General features: G+C 45.5%; 1 long non-coding RNA gene across 2 annotated transcripts; it reads left to right on the top strand.

Moving 5' to 3' along the window:
- The first annotated feature begins 9,748 nt into the window (after positions 1-9,748).
- LOC125548480 (uncharacterized) lies at positions 9,749-11,371 on the top strand. 2 transcript variants are annotated; one of them, XR_015599762.1, is made up of 4 exons: positions 9,749-9,815; positions 9,917-9,981; positions 10,102-10,251; positions 10,742-11,371. It is a non-coding gene; the product is annotated as an uncharacterized LOC125548480 (long non-coding RNA). The 2 variants fall into 2 exon arrangements; XR_007301098.2 differs by lacking the exon at positions 10,742-11,371 and having other exon boundaries at positions 10,102-10,735.
- The last annotated feature ends 5,788 nt before the right edge of the window (positions 11,372-17,159 follow it).

Below are 17,159 nucleotides of genomic sequence, written 5' to 3'. Positions count from 1 at the left end.
TTTGAAAGGAGGTGCACTGGTGCAGACGAAGATCGCGGCGAAGCTCAGGGCTAAGTCCCTTGCGGAACCTTGCTTGCTTCTTAGCGTCAGTAGATACCTCTTCGGGAGCATAGCGTGCCAGATTTCCAAATTCACGACTATATGCATCCACAGTCAGTCTTCCCTGGGTGAAGTTGCAAAACTCCTCCCTCTTGCGATCCATGAGACCTTCCGGAATGTGATGCTCGCGGAAATCCTCACTGAACTCAGCCCAAGTAGTAACTTGGCCGACCGGGCGCATAGCTTCGAAGTTTTCCCACCAAAGGCTAGCAGGGCCTTCGAGGTGATAGGCAGCATAGGTAACCTTGTCGGCTTCGGCTACGTTGGCAGAACATAGCTTGTGGGTAATGCTGCGAAGCCAGTCATCCGCGTCGAGGGGTTCGACGGATTGGTTAAACTTTGGTGGGTATAGCTTGATAAAGTCATTGATTGACACCAAGTCATTTCGTGGGTGGCGTGTAGTGTTCTGCTCAATCCGCTCTAGCAGGCGGTTAGTCTCACGCTTGTTTCTTTCCGCCTCCAGCATTACCTCGGCCAGAGAAGGCGGGTGAGGCAGATTTTCACCCCTAGCTGCACTGGCTTCCCCCTGCTCCGAGGCAGCAGGGTTGCTGCGGGTGTTGACCATCCTAGGAGAAAACAAGACAATGGTTTAGATAAGGATGGCTCAAACTTAGCAAGGAAGTGCAGAATGTAATGGATAACACGGAATGCAGAGATGTTCATCCGTATGTCATGGTAATATAAAGCTGCCATATATATACCAACGGTCATACACATCATACATAGTTTAGTACAAGCCCAGGCTACAGTACAACTATGATGAAAGACATTACATCTCATCGGAGGCATTCCAAGCTCCTATACATTATTTGTCTACACCTCCGGAATTGACTACACACTAAGTCGTATTCCACAAGTCACGCAGGACAGTGGAAATACAACTACTACAATACTAGTGGTACTACTACTAACTCAGACAGCTCCGTAGTAGTTCTCATAGAAGTCACCTCTGTAGCCTGGAAGTTCAACATGACCATCCGGGAACAGACGGTCCTGAGGAGCCTATGGACCAAAGGGGCTAGGATGAGGTCTTGGACCAACAAACGGTGGCCTGCGGGGACCACGGGGTGGGGTGATGCCTCCCACATCACACCAATCCACCATGTCTGGCAGAGCTGATCTCATAGGATACAGATCCCTTGTATCCATACATCCAGCCTGCACCGCAGGTGCAAACCGAGTCAATGTGGCCCAATGATTAGCACGGGTATTGAAAAGCTCCAGCCTCAAGGCCCGATTCTCTCGGTCCTTATCTTCGAGCATCTCGGTAGTGGTACGAGTTAATGAGTCCTCCTGAGTGGAGTCAGCATAGATAGCCTGAAGATACCCTTGCGCTCCCGGAAGTGAAGCTGGCATGTAACGGAAGTCGGTGTTCCGAAGCAAGCCAGTCCGGACTCGCAAGATGGTCATCATGGAATAGGCAGCATCCTGCACAGCCATCTCAACAGTAACCCCGAGTCCATAGGAACAGTGAAGGGGCTCGGTAGATCTAGGATAAGAAGGAAATATCTTGACGGTGCAGAGATATTGGCTTTGATTAAAGTCACGGAACTGCTCTTCGACGGTGTATTCGAGATACCAACGGTAGCCCGTCTTGATCATTACCCGGACTAGCATAGCAGTATGACCGGGCACGTCGAGGCACCGGGTCAGGCGAACCACTTGGTTTTGAACACGGTTGGCCATCTGAAAGCACAACCACAATGCAAAGACATCAGAATTTCTAGGGAAAATTGGACAGCATAACAGCTGTAAATGCTCAGAAAAAGATTTGAGACATCCACAACAGTTCACAATACCACTCAACAACATCATATCAAGATTCTGATCCAATTAGCAACATACTAAGAATAGTAGAAACTGAACTGGGACTGGTAACAACAATCCTATAAGCTACTACGGATTAGTAACACGTGAACCTGATAGAATAAGAGAGCCTAGTCCTCAACCCATGTTGAATGAGAAGAGAATGACTCAGATCAGAGGCATAGGGTAAAGGAGTAAAAGAGCCTTACGTTCCCTCCCACAATCAATTCCCCTACATATAACTAAAGCATTTCTAGACTCGACATCGACCAGTTTGGCTCAACGAACCTACAGGCAGTCCGGCTCTGATACCAACGCTGTCAGGACCCCGATTCCAAGTCACATAGATCTAGCCGGTAACACCTCATATCACTTTGCGACCTCACGCACGGTATCCCACGGGTGTCGCCTTACCATGGCCCGGGACCATTTGCGCCTTTTGGCTCACGTATATGATAGTGTCGCTAGCATCCATATGACACACAACCCGGGCCGACATGGCTAGTCGTGAACCCAAAGCGGCACAGACCTATGGAGACAGGCATACATGAATCACATCGAGCATGTCGGTCATCAGCGAGTGATTCCGGGCTGTAGCACTGGGCTAACAGGACTCCGGGGAACCCGGGCTGTAGCAGGCTAGGCAGGACTCCGGATATCACCGCGTGACATTTCCCCGAAGGGACAGACATAGGAACGAAGTGAAACACATGCCGGCCAGTCAAGTGTCCTGAGCAGTAGTGCTGGGCTAGCAGGACTCCGGTGAACCGGGCTGTAGCGGACTACTATGGCTCGAGGAACACTAGACTACATTTCCCCATAAGAAAGGCCGCCAAGGATAAACAACTAGATTGTCGGATCCCACTCATACCAAGCATTTCAATCATACACACAATATGCCCGATATGAGTACATACAACATGGCATCACAACAAAACTCTACAACTCAAGTACTTTATTTAAAGGCTCCAGAGAGCCATACATAACATGTTCATACAGATAGGGGTCACATGACTCAGCACTCAAGTCATACACTCATACAAGCACATGCGGAAGCAACTAGTCTGAGTACAGACTCTAGAAAGAAAGAAGGCTTCTCGAAGCCTGTCTATCTACATAGGGCCCACCATGGCCAGGATCACCACCTGGGTGGCTAGTCACTCGTCGACGTCAAGGTCTACGTAGAACCCATCGGAGGGGGCGGTGTTGTTGTCTGAAAACAGTAATTAAGCAAACATGAGTACAAAGGTACTCAGCAAGTCTTGCATCAGAACCTACTATACATGCTTATTCTCAAGAAGGTGGTGGGGTTAATGCAGCAAGCCAGCTTTGACTCTTGGCTAAGCTATCCTACGGAACTTCACCAGTAAAATAGTTTTCGCACACGAGTCCACTACTCACCAACACAATACTCCACCGGGGATCCTCCCTCGTCATCCTACGAGAGGGCCATCCTCGGTACTCACACTTATCTTGAGTCTTTTATTAGTATCCGTTAACTTGTCTATGAACTGTATAGGCAACCAAGTAGTCCTTTACCGCGGACGCGGCTATTCGAATAGTTTTATACCCTGCAGGGGTGTACTTCTTCATACACGCTTTCACCACTTACCGCCGCTTACACGACATGTACTCGGCAACCTTCAAGCAGAAGCCCAGCGAGGGTGTCGGCCACGGCCTACCTAAACACTTAAGTCTCTAGTCCAGGTTTATCGCCTATCCAGGTTCCATCCGCAGGGAGTCCGGCCGAGGTTTCCACATACGGCCCCGAACGATGTGAACAGGGTCCCGAGACGCCAAACGGGCGCACGGCATACCCGGCCACGGTGTATCTACCGCAACATAGCCCACCCCTAGGGTCAGCGCTACGCACGGCCGCCAACACATATCCTACAAACACCAGAAACTATTTGCAACTCCTGGACAAAGTACTAAGGTGGTTAAGAAGCCGAGAGGGTCCATTGGTTTCGGGCCCAATGTACGGTAGTAACTACATCTTAAATCACACATACATATCTCAGTTCTTAGGGACGGCCTCAATGAAACAACCCACCATGTACTCCTACATGGCCTCTCATCGATACCTTTACCAAAACATGTTCAACACATCCCTCACATTACCGACATAAGCATTTCACTCTAGCCCATCACCCAGATGAACCAGACCTGACACAACTCTAAGCATAGCAGGCATGGCAAGGTAGGAATCACATACATGGCTCAATCAACTCCTACACATGCTAGTGGGTTTCATCTAGTTACTGTGGCAATGACAGGTCATGCAGAGGATAAGGGTTCAACTACCGTAGCACACGGCAGTTTGAATCGCGTTGTCTTAATGCAGTAAACAAGAGCAGAAGCGAGAACATGGGTTTGTATCGGAATGATCAATGGTTGCTTGCCTGATGGAGTGGTAGTGGGATACTGCCCTTCAGTTGGATACTCGTGAATATCCTCGGAGGCAGAACCTACCATGAAGAACGCATCGGAACACAATCAACACATGATGATATGCAACAATATGATGCATGCTATGACATGGCAATATGAATGTGTCTTGGCCTAATGCAAGTTATAGTAGAAAGGAATGAACTCATTTGAATCAAAGATTCAAATATTAGCTCATTAAACATGGCCTTAATAGTGCATTTCCTTATTCTGCTTAAACAGCAAGGTAAACTTGTTTTGTCATGCATGAAACCATTACAGATGGATAGATTGAATTTTTCTGATCATTTTTCATATATAAATCTTTGCATTTGGAGCTATGGTTGATTTTCTATGATTTTTAGAAGTTTTGACTATTTTCTGGAATTTCCTGAATAAAAATAAATCCAGAAAATGCATTACTGCATCAGCATTGCGTCATGCTGACCTCAGCAGGTCAAAGGCGCCAGCCCAGGTCAAACCTGACTGGTGGGCCCCTTCTGTCAGCCTCTCAGCTAATTAACAGGATTAGATTAACACTAATTAGCTGTCAGTGGGTCCTGGGCCCACATGTCAGTGACTGATTTAATTAGAATTAATTAAAACTAATCCTAATTTAGTTAGCAGACCGGCCCCACCTGTCATAGACTTAGGGGGGGTCTACCTGGGCCCACCCAGGGGTCAAACTGGGTCAAACTCGCCGGCGTTGAGCCACCGGCGAGGCCGAGACGGCGGAGGGCTTCGGATTTGGTCCTTCGGTGACCAAATCGACGGCGGAGACGTGCTACGCGTAGCTGGGGCTCGTGCGCATCTAGCGGGGCAAGTGGGAGGAGCTGGGGTGGAGCGAGCTCGCCGGAATCGAGCTCGTGGCGGCGGCCGGAGTTTGGACGGAGAGGGAAAGAGGGCTACGGTGCATGGCAAGGCAAGGAAGTGCGTGCGTTAGGCTCCTGGGGACGCACTGAATGCGGTGGTGCGCTCGGACGCGTGCTTGCACGGCGTAGCCACGACGGCGACATGGCCGGCGGCGAGGAGCTCTCGGGTGCGGTGGAAATGGCGGCTACAGAGGCCAAACGAGGACGGGAGCTAGGGGGAAAGGAAGAGGAGCTCACAGCGGAGTCGGAGAGGGGGTCAGCGAGCTCGGGGAGGTCCTGGCGACGGCGAATCGGCCGGAGACGGCTCGGGTGCCCGAGGTTGAAGACGAGGGCGTAGACGGCGTTCGGCGGTGTTTGGGGTCGCGTGGGTCGGCGAAGAGGTCCAGGGCGACGAGGCGGAGCTATTGGGCTCGTCGGAGGGGCGAGGGAGTGGCTGTGGTGGCAACTACGGCGATCGGCGGTGAGGTTCGTGCTCGGCCATCACGGGGGAGACTGAGAGAGACGAGGGGGAGAGTGAGAGAGGATGAGAGGGGGGCGTGGGGGTCGCGTGGCACCTCTAGGCGTCTCCGGGCGTCGGCGGCAGCAGGAGGTGGCCAGCGCGTGGCCGGCGCGCGGCGAGCACGCGCCCCTGCCTCCTGGCACGAGGAGGACGACAACTGGCGAAGCCAGTAGGCTGGGCCGAGCCAGGTGGGCTGGCCAGCTCAGGTAAGGCCCAGGTGGCTTCCGTCTCTTTTTTGTAAATTTGTTTCTGTTTTCTATTTAATTGCAACTGTTGGGCTTTATTAAAAATACTAAAATGTTTCCAAAAATCCTGAAAATAATTGTGGGCTCTGTTTAGATTATTTCCAACAGCAAACATTTATTTCCAGAATTATTTGGGCATTTAAATTATTTTATAGCATTTAAATGCCAAAATTCAAATACTTATGATTTAATTCAATGACCTTTTGTTGACCTAGAAAAATGTGCACCAATTTTGCCAGAGGTTTTAACCCAAGACAAAGAGGGTGAACTTTTTAGAAGGGCATTTCAGGTTCATTGAAAATAATTTTAGTAAACCCTAGTTGTTTCCACGGGGGATGTTGGGGGTTCTGTCATCCCCATTTCAAATTTAAGAGGAAAATAAACATGATGCACACTCTAATGCTTGAACTAGCTAGGGTGTGACACCTATATCGTTCGGTAAGAGATTATCTCATTGCCTACCTACAAAAGTATGTCCATGACATTTTGTTATATCTGATCCTCATTTGATGTTTTGCAGCTTGACGACGCAACCCAGAGGACGGGAGACACGTCCAATATGGGTGACTTTGTCTGGGCCCTCTCCATTTGGATGTGGGAGCGGCTGCCGGTGGGGCGTCCAGAGAAGATGCCAAGACGCTCATGGGGTGCCTATAGCAAAGACGGCGACGAGACTTGACACCCCACCGTATGAGTGGGATGTTGTCAAACTCTACACGGGCCTAAACAAGACTTCGTACAAGACCTACACCAACGAGTTGGACGCTTTGACGCATACGCAGGTATATGAACTCGCTCACCACCTTTCTCTTTGATTCCACTTTTGACTGAGAGTGGGAACTTACCAATGTATATGTAATAGGTAAACTGGTGGCCGTATCATGATTGAGAGTGGGACTTTGATCTGAACGTGATGTGCGATGCAGACAGTGGTCTTTGGCGGTGCATCGTGCCCATGATATGTGTGTACGCCGTCGAGTGGCACTTGCCACACTGCGTGGCCACGCAGTTTGGGATGTATCAGCATATCCCACCGGGCCCGCCGACCGATACCGGCGGGCATGCACTCCACATGTGAGCGCGCTTGTTCTTCGTGCCCATGATTTCATTGTGTTTGACTTTATTATGATGTTTCTTGTGGTCTATGCCTTGCAGGATGAGCCGGCAGAAGAATTAGTCGATCATAGACTGGGAGAGGAGCATAAAACTCATGTGACGGAGTGGAACCGGCGGAGGTTCCGTAAAGATGGGGAGAGGAAAGTGACTGACTGGGATGCTTACCTGGGCCGACACATGAGGTGGTACGATGACGGCCAGAAGCACCGTCTTCGTCTCAGGCCTCGGTGGACGGCGAAAGACATCGTGGAGCTAGAGAGGGATGACCCCGAGGAAGAGGCCTACCAGACCGGCATTAGAGACATGCATAGTGGATTTAGGGAGTTTGCACCCCTCATCAACAGAGTGGTAAGTTTGAACCGACGGTTGTATTTAAATTATTTTATTCGTCATCATGACTGACTTATGCCGTTACAGTCCGGTGAGTTGAACAGATGCATCTTTGAAGCCTGAAATGCACTAGGTGATGCCCCCGGGAGCGCACAATCTGGGAACAAAGTGAGGGGGACGATGAAGATACAATTTCAGCCTCCTCGGAACAGATGCATCTTGTTCACTTGCAATCAACAATCTGATACTTATTATGCCCTTGTTTCATTGTGAGTGCAGAAGTTCGTGAAACGTTGTCGCAAGCTGGTAGGCCTGCTTGGGTGTGCTGGAGCTGGGTCGGTTGAAGCTTATCATCCTGCAGCCACACAGGGTCACATCGGCTCATCGAGCCATGTTCCCCCGTCGTCTAGGTTGGTTGAGAAGGAGGAGGAGGAGGAGTATCATGAGGAAGAGGAGGGTGAGAGCAATGGGGAGGAGTACGATGAATATTATGGACCTCCACCAACTCAATCATCTGAACCATATCATCTGCCGAAAAGGAATCCAAAGAAGAAGGATTTGCTGAGTCCGGACCCTTTACAGAGACCGGTTACTCGACTGTCCAAGAAGAAGACTGAAGAGACTCGTTCAAAGAGGAACGAGGACCGTACCTCCAAGAGGAGCAGGAGCAAGTAATTCTGCTCTTGAATACTTGGCTCTTGTAGTTGTTTAGTGGTTGTGAGACTACGTGGAACTATGTGTTAGCTATTTGTGAAACTATGTGGAACTCCGTTTGCTAATTAGTTGAACTTCGTTTGTCATGTCTATGTACTTCAAGTTTTATTAATGTATATGTGATGCCCAAGTTTAATTGTTTGAAATCTGTTTTCTAGACACTATATCATTGCTGTGATATTGTTTTTGAAAAGAAGCAAGCAATTAAACTTGAAACCATAAAACACAGGACCCTACCACCAAGGACCCTGGCAGTAGGGTCACACAGCCTACCGCCAACCCCCTGGCGGTAGGTTGAACCTACCGCCAGGGCACTGTAATTTTTCGTTACAAAAACTTCAAAGGCAAAAACCCCTGCCATAGCCTACCGTCAAGGGTTCTGATGGTAGGGTCAGATAAGCTACCACCAGGCCCTTGGCGGTAGGGTACTTATCCACGTCAGCTCGGGCAAACGGCCGCCGTCGCCCTCCGTCGCACCCTACCGGCAGAGACCCTGGCGGTAGCCTGTCTAACCCTACCGTTAGAACCCCTGACGGTAGCAAAAGAATCAAATCCCGAAATTCTTTCCAACCGGGATCAGATCCTGAATTGATATGCGAAAAAGGGTCAAAACACGAAAATTTGCCTAGCCATGCCGCGTCGCGTCGTGGGACATAGGCAGTTGCTTTTCCTTCAGGTCGTGTGTTAGGGCATGGCCAATGCATAGCCCCAGGGTGATGCCTCACATGCCATGTAGGATCGGATAACAGAAAAAGTAGGTTCGGATGGGGAAGCGGGATCCTCTCCAGGAGGCGGGTGCTTAGAGACAAAAAGTGTGGTCCAGTGCATAAAGTTGAAAAAGTTGAAATGAAAAGGAGGGATGCATGTGTAGTGAGAGTCACTTTCTATTCTTTGATGAGGTCTACTAGTAGTAGCTTGCATTGGGGAGAAAAAATCAACACATATACTCCCTCCGTTCCTAAATATTTGTCTTTTTAGACATTTCAAATGACTACTACATACGGATGTATGTAGACATATTTTAGAATGTAGATTCACTCATTTTGCTTCGTATGTAGTCATTTGTTAAAATGTCTAGAAAGACAAGTATTTAGAAACGGAGGGAGTACTTCAAATTACTTTTGTCATGAGGCATATATATCCATATGCCACCATTGTACATCCCTTATTCTGTTTACCGGCGCGCTCGGGCACTGCCACCTGGTCCCGCTTCCCTTGACCCCACTCGTCATTGGGGATCATCTCTTTACCTGTGTTCGCGTTAACCGTCTCCCATCTCTGCGCCCTCTGTTCTATTCTAGTGGGTGGTTTCTCTGCTCGGGCTGCTGTGCCCGACGCGCGGCCGGGGCGCGATGACGTGCGTGTGTCACTCCGTGGGGCCGCTGCCGCGTCGCGTGCGTCTGCCATGCCCAGGCTGCTGAGTGCCCTTCTTCCTCGTCTCCGCCCCGCTGCAACCTCTCCTCGTGCCTCGCCTAGCTTCCTTCGACTGTCCTCTGCTGCGGTCTGTTGCGGTGGCCTCCTTTGCTCTATGGACGCCGCTGGTTGAGGTTCGTGCTGCTGTTCTTCTTGTGTTCTTTCCAACACCTCTCTTCTTGCTTCGCTCTACTGATTTCACGTAGTTGGGCTTCTTTCGATCGTGTGCAGCTTGGTTCGACTTGCCGTTGTCGCCTGCGTCGAGCCGTGGGTCTTTCTGTCCTTCGCGTTCAGGTTAGTGGGCGCCCCTTCTACTTGCCTATAAGATGTTTGATGAAATGCGCGCGTGATGTTCGGTGAAATGCATCTGTGCTAACGTTTGTTCTACGGTTTAGGTTGTTTTCCTAGTTCGTCCTGATGTTTGGATCGCGTGCTCCTCCAGTCCTCCTTCCTAGCTTTGGTAAATAGGCTGTTCTTTTGCTTATCTGAACCGCTATGAGCCGCGATTGTTTCTTGCTTGCATTTGCATCGTTCATCCCGTGGTGTTGTCTTTTGACCGGTTATTTTCTAAAATTCGCAGGTTGTACGATCTTGCCCGCTGCTGCTTGCCATTTGGTTATGTGGTACAGTGTGAATCCGGTGGCTGCCCAGATCTGAACTGCGCGTAGGGGCGGGTGTTCTCGGCCAGAGTTGGGCGTTCTTGCTGACTTTCTGTCTAACCTATCCACAAGTATACTAGCCAATTTCTGTTTATTTGATTTTCCTTTCCAAGTACTCCCTCAATTCCTAAATATTTGTCTTTCTAGAGATTTTAAATGGAACACCACATACGGATGTATATAGACATATTTTAGAGTGTAGATTCACTCATTTTGCTCCGTATGCAGTCACTTGTTGAAATATCTAGAAAGACAAATATTTAGGAACGGAGTGAGTACATGCTTTAGTTTATCCTGGTCTGCGTACCTTTTTTATGTTACCTTGGTGGTCGATGCAGAATAACAAATGCAAAACAAGATGTGCAAATGTGAGGATAGACCTATGATTCGCGTTCACAACTTGTTCTTGTTAAAAGAACTACTCTACAAGTTTGTTGCAAGTTACAGTAATTGTGAGGATATGATACCTTATAGAAATGATGCCTTAGTGTTTCTTGCTTGTATCTGCATCGTTGCATGCCGTGATTGTGTTCTGACCAGTTTTTTGTTGTATTTTACAAGTTGTATGATCTTGTCCGTTGCTGCATCTCGGTTCTGCTGATTGCTTCATCACCATTACAATTTTTGAGATATCTAAGCTGACGTCTCGAATAGTACAGAACAGTCAGTCGGAACTGCAGGAGTCATCTTCACCTTAATCTAAAAATAGAAGGTTTTCCTTTTGCTAGATCTCTGAAAAATCTGCAGTGGAGTAAGCGCTGGCATTACCTACTGCTCTGGTTTTTGAAGTTAATTGCAGCTGGCAAAGCTTGCACTGATGTTCATCGTTCGCTGTGTGGAAGCTACATAATTCTATAGTAGTGGAACACTTGTTCTGGTCTGATCATCTTGTAATTTTCCTTTTTTCAGCTTAACTATTGTAGGGTAGACAGACTCTATACATACTGAAGAAATGTGCCCGTCCGACAGTCCTTCATGCTCAGTTGTAGTGATAGCTTTGGGTACTGTGTGCACCCTTTCATGTAATTGTGTTACCCCGGCGAAATTTATAACTATGTTGTCACATACGTCAACTTAGATCTCGGAAAGCGTGGGTGCATTACATTGTGGAATGAAGGGAGTATCTTATACTGAGTTTATGAGGAAACAACTGGACTAATGTTAATGATCCGGTGTTGAGAATAAAAAAAGGTGGAAGAACATTGAGTGGCTTTAGTTTTGTTACCGGACGTACAACGTACCTTTACTGCACTGTTATGGATTCAGATAAACTGGGCGTGGTGCATGCCTTTGTATTGTGTTCCTGAACGTTGCTTTCTCCATGCCAAGTCTTTTGTTCTTAGAAAAGAACTCTTTTGTTGCATCCACATTAACCATATATATATTTCCATTTTCCATATATATTTCTATTTCTTTTGTTCGAATTGTAACGTTGGTACAAAATAAAGGCCTCAATTTGCAAAAAATTATTTTCCCTAATTTATTTTTTTGCAAATAGCTCTTGGTTTAAATCTGGGCATTGTGGTGCTGGAGAAGGACGTGTGACACACATTCTTCTCAGCTATTTTCTCCTCTGATTGAGCCCAGCCCAGCAAACATTCATGTGCCGGATAAGCTACTTTTGGAAGCTCTGGTATATATTTTGAACAAATATTTCCTTTCTTTAATGCATGATAGAACATCCAACAACACAGCAATATAAGAAAACGCTTTGGTACAATTGCAATATATTATAGGATAAAAATATATCCTCTACGATGCTAACTATTCATTTGCAAAGTTATCTAAAAAAACATATCAATTCAAATAACAAGGCCATTGTACTAAGATCACCCAAGTGCATTCTTAAGTTAAGCAAAATACTTGCATTTAATTCTTGGTTTGAATTGGGCTTTTTTGCCATTTAGCGCAACAGGAGCTTGCATGTTTGGATAGCCATATCTTAATAAATTATGTGTTTGATCTCTAAATGTGCTTGAACACAATCAAGTCAAGGAAGATGTCACGTCGCATCTTCGTGGAAAGTAAAGTTCTCTATCATATACCTACCTTGCGCCATTTGGTTCTATGTTACCCAATAAGATAACAAAATATGCATGCTCAAGTATATATTTTCAAAGATAAACTATCCTTCATTTTCACCTTAAAGGGTTTGAATTAGTATCCTAAGTGGTTACTAAAACCCACTTCTAATGAATTCAAATATTTGCAAAACACTTGGGTTTGACATGGTATCTGCACTTGCTCAAACATAAAGTTACTGAAAAATGCATATTTTCAACACGCATGGTTTTAAATGGGCCTCTGCGCCATTTGGTGCAATTGGTCATCTAGTAATTTGTAGAAAATGTGGCGAGACGTAGAGCTTGTAGAACGGATTCCACTTCGCGCGGAGCTACTACCGAACGATTACTAGTGCCATGCGACCAAGAAGATATGATTGCGCATGGTACATCAAAAGTCATACTAGACCGATGCTCAATACCAAAATTCTGGCAAATTGAATAATCTGAAAGGATATCGACAGGAGCTCAAAGTACTAAGCATCATCATAACAACACGTCATAGTAAATTTGTCAAAACAGACTGATGAACAAGTAAATAGGCCAATGAGCACCATAACAAAATAACGGTCCTCGGTAAATATTCAAACACGGTAAATTTGTTCAGCCAGAGTCACAACAGACTAATGCTCATGTTCAGGCCAACGAGCACCATAACAACACCAGGTCATATTCAGGCATTCTTGGTTGTGAGCTCCAATAGCCGTCATCCGAAGGCTAATCATCTTCCTTGCTTGGTTTAGGCGGCAAGCCCAATAGTTGTTCTCTAAAAATCGGCCCCCCGTGTGTACGGGCCACACCATAGAGTATTGCAAGGACTCCTATAGCCGTCCCGATTGTCCCAAAAAATATATTACGTACATAATTGGGGTGACTTAATACGAACCTAAAATCAAAACATAAATCAATTAGAAGCGGATTTAAATAAGTTGTTTACAATCATCTAAAATCTGAGTAGTCCATGTGACATAATAATTACCATGGTGTGTGCTTCGACGACTTTGTAGTGTTTGCAGCTGATTGAGGTCCATGCTGCTGTGGTCCCGCAAAAGAAAATTACATAGTTAGCCTTACAAACGGTGAGACAGAATTTGGAGTAGAACATATAAAGATAGTTAGTAAGCGCTAACTTTGCATATATGATTGATCGTTTGATATATGTTTTTTCTTTAGGGATAAACCACACTTATTGATTGGTAGAAGCACGGTTTACAGGGATAACAAACAGGTCGTGGGGTAAACCCATCAACAAGTGGCGACCACCAGCTAAAGAAGAAGAAAAGTTAGCTAAATTGTGAGCATTAAAATTCAAACTATATGACTTTCAAAAATAAATTCACAACTCAAGAAATCCCTTGATTGGGCACGAATCTCCTTTATAAGATCGTTTGATCTGGTGGAGCCAGAAAAAATAATGTAAGATTAACAAATGAGCAAGAGCATGGCCCAAAATTGATTATGCTGTTCCGCTAGCAGTTTCTTTTGCCACAATATGGTAAGAATTCTAACAAGAAAGAAAAGGCTGCTAAATCTGCGGAAGTAGAATTCGTATTGTTGATCTCAACGCAATAAATTATACCTATTCTACAAATTTGACAAGGGCAGAATTAGGTCTGATTCTGCGGGAGTACCTTTTTTGAAAGACTTGATTCAGAGGAGCTGAAGCGGCGAGGGAAGCTCCTGCCATGGCCAATCCTTGGCAACAGCAGACTCTGTTCCTCCTTAACGGCCGCCCTAAAATACAACTGCGGTGGTCGCCCAAGGGCGCGACCGCAGATCTTTCTTGCGGCAAACATAAGCGAAGCTGCCATCTCGTCCTAGTTTCATTCTCGTCGCCGGATCTGTTGGAGTTCCTCAATCCTCTTCTTCCAATCCAATCCAGTCCCCTCACCCTGGTGCCCATTATAATGTGTCGGTCGCTAGGTTTCCCGTATCCGACGGGAAACGGCCCGCTGTTACCAACCTTCTCGTTATCGTGTTCATATCCGTTTACCTCTCCAAAAGCCTGGCCCGTGTTCATGCCCGGGCTGGACACTCGGCAAACCCTAAACGGCGCCCGTAGCGCCCGTTATAGCGTTAATGGTACAGGGCGCACACCCCTCGTCCGCGATGGGCCAGCCCATGTTTCAATTTTTTCTTTTGTAAAATGATGCAAAAATCGACGTGCTGAGAAGGATTCGATCCTGTGACGCGGGCTTACAGCGCAGCACTCGCTAGCCACCCGTCGGATAATGGAGTTCCTCAATCCTCTTCTCCCAATCCAATCCAGTCCCCTCACCCTGGTGCCCATTATAATGTGCCGGCCGCTAGGTTTCCCATATCCGACGGGAACACGGCCCGCTGTTACCAACCTTCTCGTTTTCGTGTTCATATCCGTTTACCTCTCCAAAAGCCTGGCCCGTCTTCATGTCCGGGCTGGACACTCGGCAAACCCTAAACGACGCCCGTAGCGCCCGTTATAGCGTTAATGGTACAGGGCGCACACCCCTCGTCCGCGATGGGCCAGCCCATGTTTCAATTTTTTCTTTTGTAAAATGATGCAAAAAATCGACGTGCTGAGAAGGATTCGATCCTGCGACGCGGCCTTATAGTGCAGGACTCGCTAGCCACCCGCCCTAGTTGAGTCATGCGATAACTTTGAGCTTCTTATCTCTTTTAGTCTTTCTTTCTCTCTTTTCCTTTTCTTTTTTTTCGTTTTTCTTTTCATTTCTTCCTTTTTCTTTTTATTCATTCTTTTTCTTTTTTAGTCTTCTTTCTTCCTTTTCTTTTTCTAATTCAATATAAAAAGTTCACCGGATTTATGAACTTTTTTTCAAATTCGATGAACTTTTTTCAAAATTGGTGAACTTTTTCTCAAATTAAATGAAATTTTCTAATTCGATGACATTTTATCAAAACCGGTGAACTATTTTCAAATGCGATGAACTTTTTTTCAATTTTGGGTGAACTCTTTTTTGAAGTCGGTGAACTTTTTCCAAATTCAATGAACTTTTTTTCAAGTTCGATAGCTTTTTCTCAGGTTTGTGAACCTTTTTCAAAACCAATGAACTTTTTTTGAAAGTCGGTGAACTTTTTGTCCAAATTAGATGAATTTTTTATTAAAAATTGGTGAACTCTTTCAATTTAGATGAACTTTTTTTGAAATTCATGAACTTTTTAAAATTTGCGATTTTTTTGCAAAAATATTTGACCTTTTTTTGGATTCCAAGAACCTTTTTTAGTTCGTGATTTTTGAAAAAAATTCACATTTTTTGTGAACCTTTTCTGAAAAGTCAACAGTCAATGTTGAACAGATCAGCGGTCAACAACGACCGGTTAATTCGAAACTGAGTAAAACGATCGAACCAGAAAAAAACGAAGCGAAGCAACACCTTTTGTTTTTTGAACGAGCGATCAAGGGAACGAATGAGCGCTCGCACTCTTTTATATTGGGCCGGCCCATGACTGGATGTACGTGAGCGTTCATTCTCCTTACCGGCGCAGAAGGCGCCGGTTAGGAGCTCCCTGGACACTCGGTGCCCACTATTCTTCTTGTCTCTCAATTCTTCCTTCTGAATCTGCTAGGCCCACTAGGCCCACTGGCACCTTCTAGTCTAGATCCCTTCTCTATCCTTTTTTTCCCCTAAGTGCCTGCGCAGCGACTATTGATCACATTATAAGCGATCGCTGTGGGATGTCTCGCTGAAGCTTTTCGAGTAATCGCGCCCGCCCATGATTCGCACAGAAAAAGAAAAACAACGTACGGGTGAAGCGCGATTCAAGGGAGCTCCTGTTCGGCGCCTTAAGCGCCTGAACAAGTAGCTGGCGCTCCTGCACGTGCCCCACCTCATGGGCCGGCCCGAGAACGTGTATCGCAGGAAACTATAAAGGCGCGAAAAACAGCCAAAAACTAACGCCATCCCCAGGATTCAAACTCCCGTCATTACGCTAAAGTAGGAGTTCGGCTAACCACCACACCCTCTCCACTGTTGTGAAACATAATAGCTCTAACGCTATAAGAACAACGTGGCAACACTATTTATTGTATAGTAGCATTCCATCTACTGTATCATTTAGTTTTGTGACTTATTTGAACAAAACATGTGAATTTGAAAACATTCATAATTTTTGAAGAAAAAGTTCATCAAATTTTCAAAAAAGTTCATGAAAAAGGGAAAAAAGTTTATCAATTTCAAAAAAATCAACAAATAAAAAAAATCATTGATTTCCAAAAAAAGTTCAACAAATTGGAAAAAAAGTTCATTGAGTTTGAAAAAAGTTCACTGAATTACAAAAAAGTTCATTGAATTTGCAAAAAATCACGAATTGGAAAAAAAGTTCATCAAATTTCAAAAATGGTTCATCGATTCTAAAAAAGAGTTCATCAGTTTTGGATAAAAGTTCATCAATTTGAATAAGTTCATCGAAAATTGAAGAAAACTTCAGGTGGTTAACAAAAATTGAATAAGTTCAGGGATTTAAATAAAAGACCACAAAAATTGAAGAAATTTCATGGAATTTCAAAAAAAAATCATTGATTTGAATAAGTTCATGTATTTGCAAAAAATTCGTCAAACCAGTTCGAAGAAAAAATAAAAAGAGAAAACAAAAAAAAGGATCAGGAAAAAGGAAAAGGAAAAGAGAAAAAAGGGAAAGGACAAAATAAAAGAAGCAAAATGTTGCAAGTTAATGCAACCGTCTTTGTTGCCCGGTGGTTACACCAGTATGTATCAATGGGGGGATATCCCAGGTTCGAGTTGCGACCAACTCGCGTGCATTTTTTGCGAATTAAAACATAGGAACCGAAACCTACATTTTGCAAAAAATCACGAATTGGAAAAAAAGTTCATCAAATTTCAAAAATGGTTCATCGATTCTAAAAAAGAGTTCATCGGTTTTGGATAAAAGTTCATCAATTTGAATAAGTTCATCGAAAA

Source organism: Triticum urartu, chromosome 3A, assembly GCF_056163025.1.
Source record: "Triticum urartu cultivar PI428250 chromosome 3A, HENAU_Tu73, whole genome shotgun sequence".
Classification (NCBI taxonomy): domain Eukaryota; kingdom Viridiplantae; phylum Streptophyta; class Magnoliopsida; order Poales; family Poaceae; genus Triticum; species Triticum urartu.
Note: the sequence above shows the minus strand (reverse complement) of the source record. Positions and strands in the feature narration are given on the sequence as shown.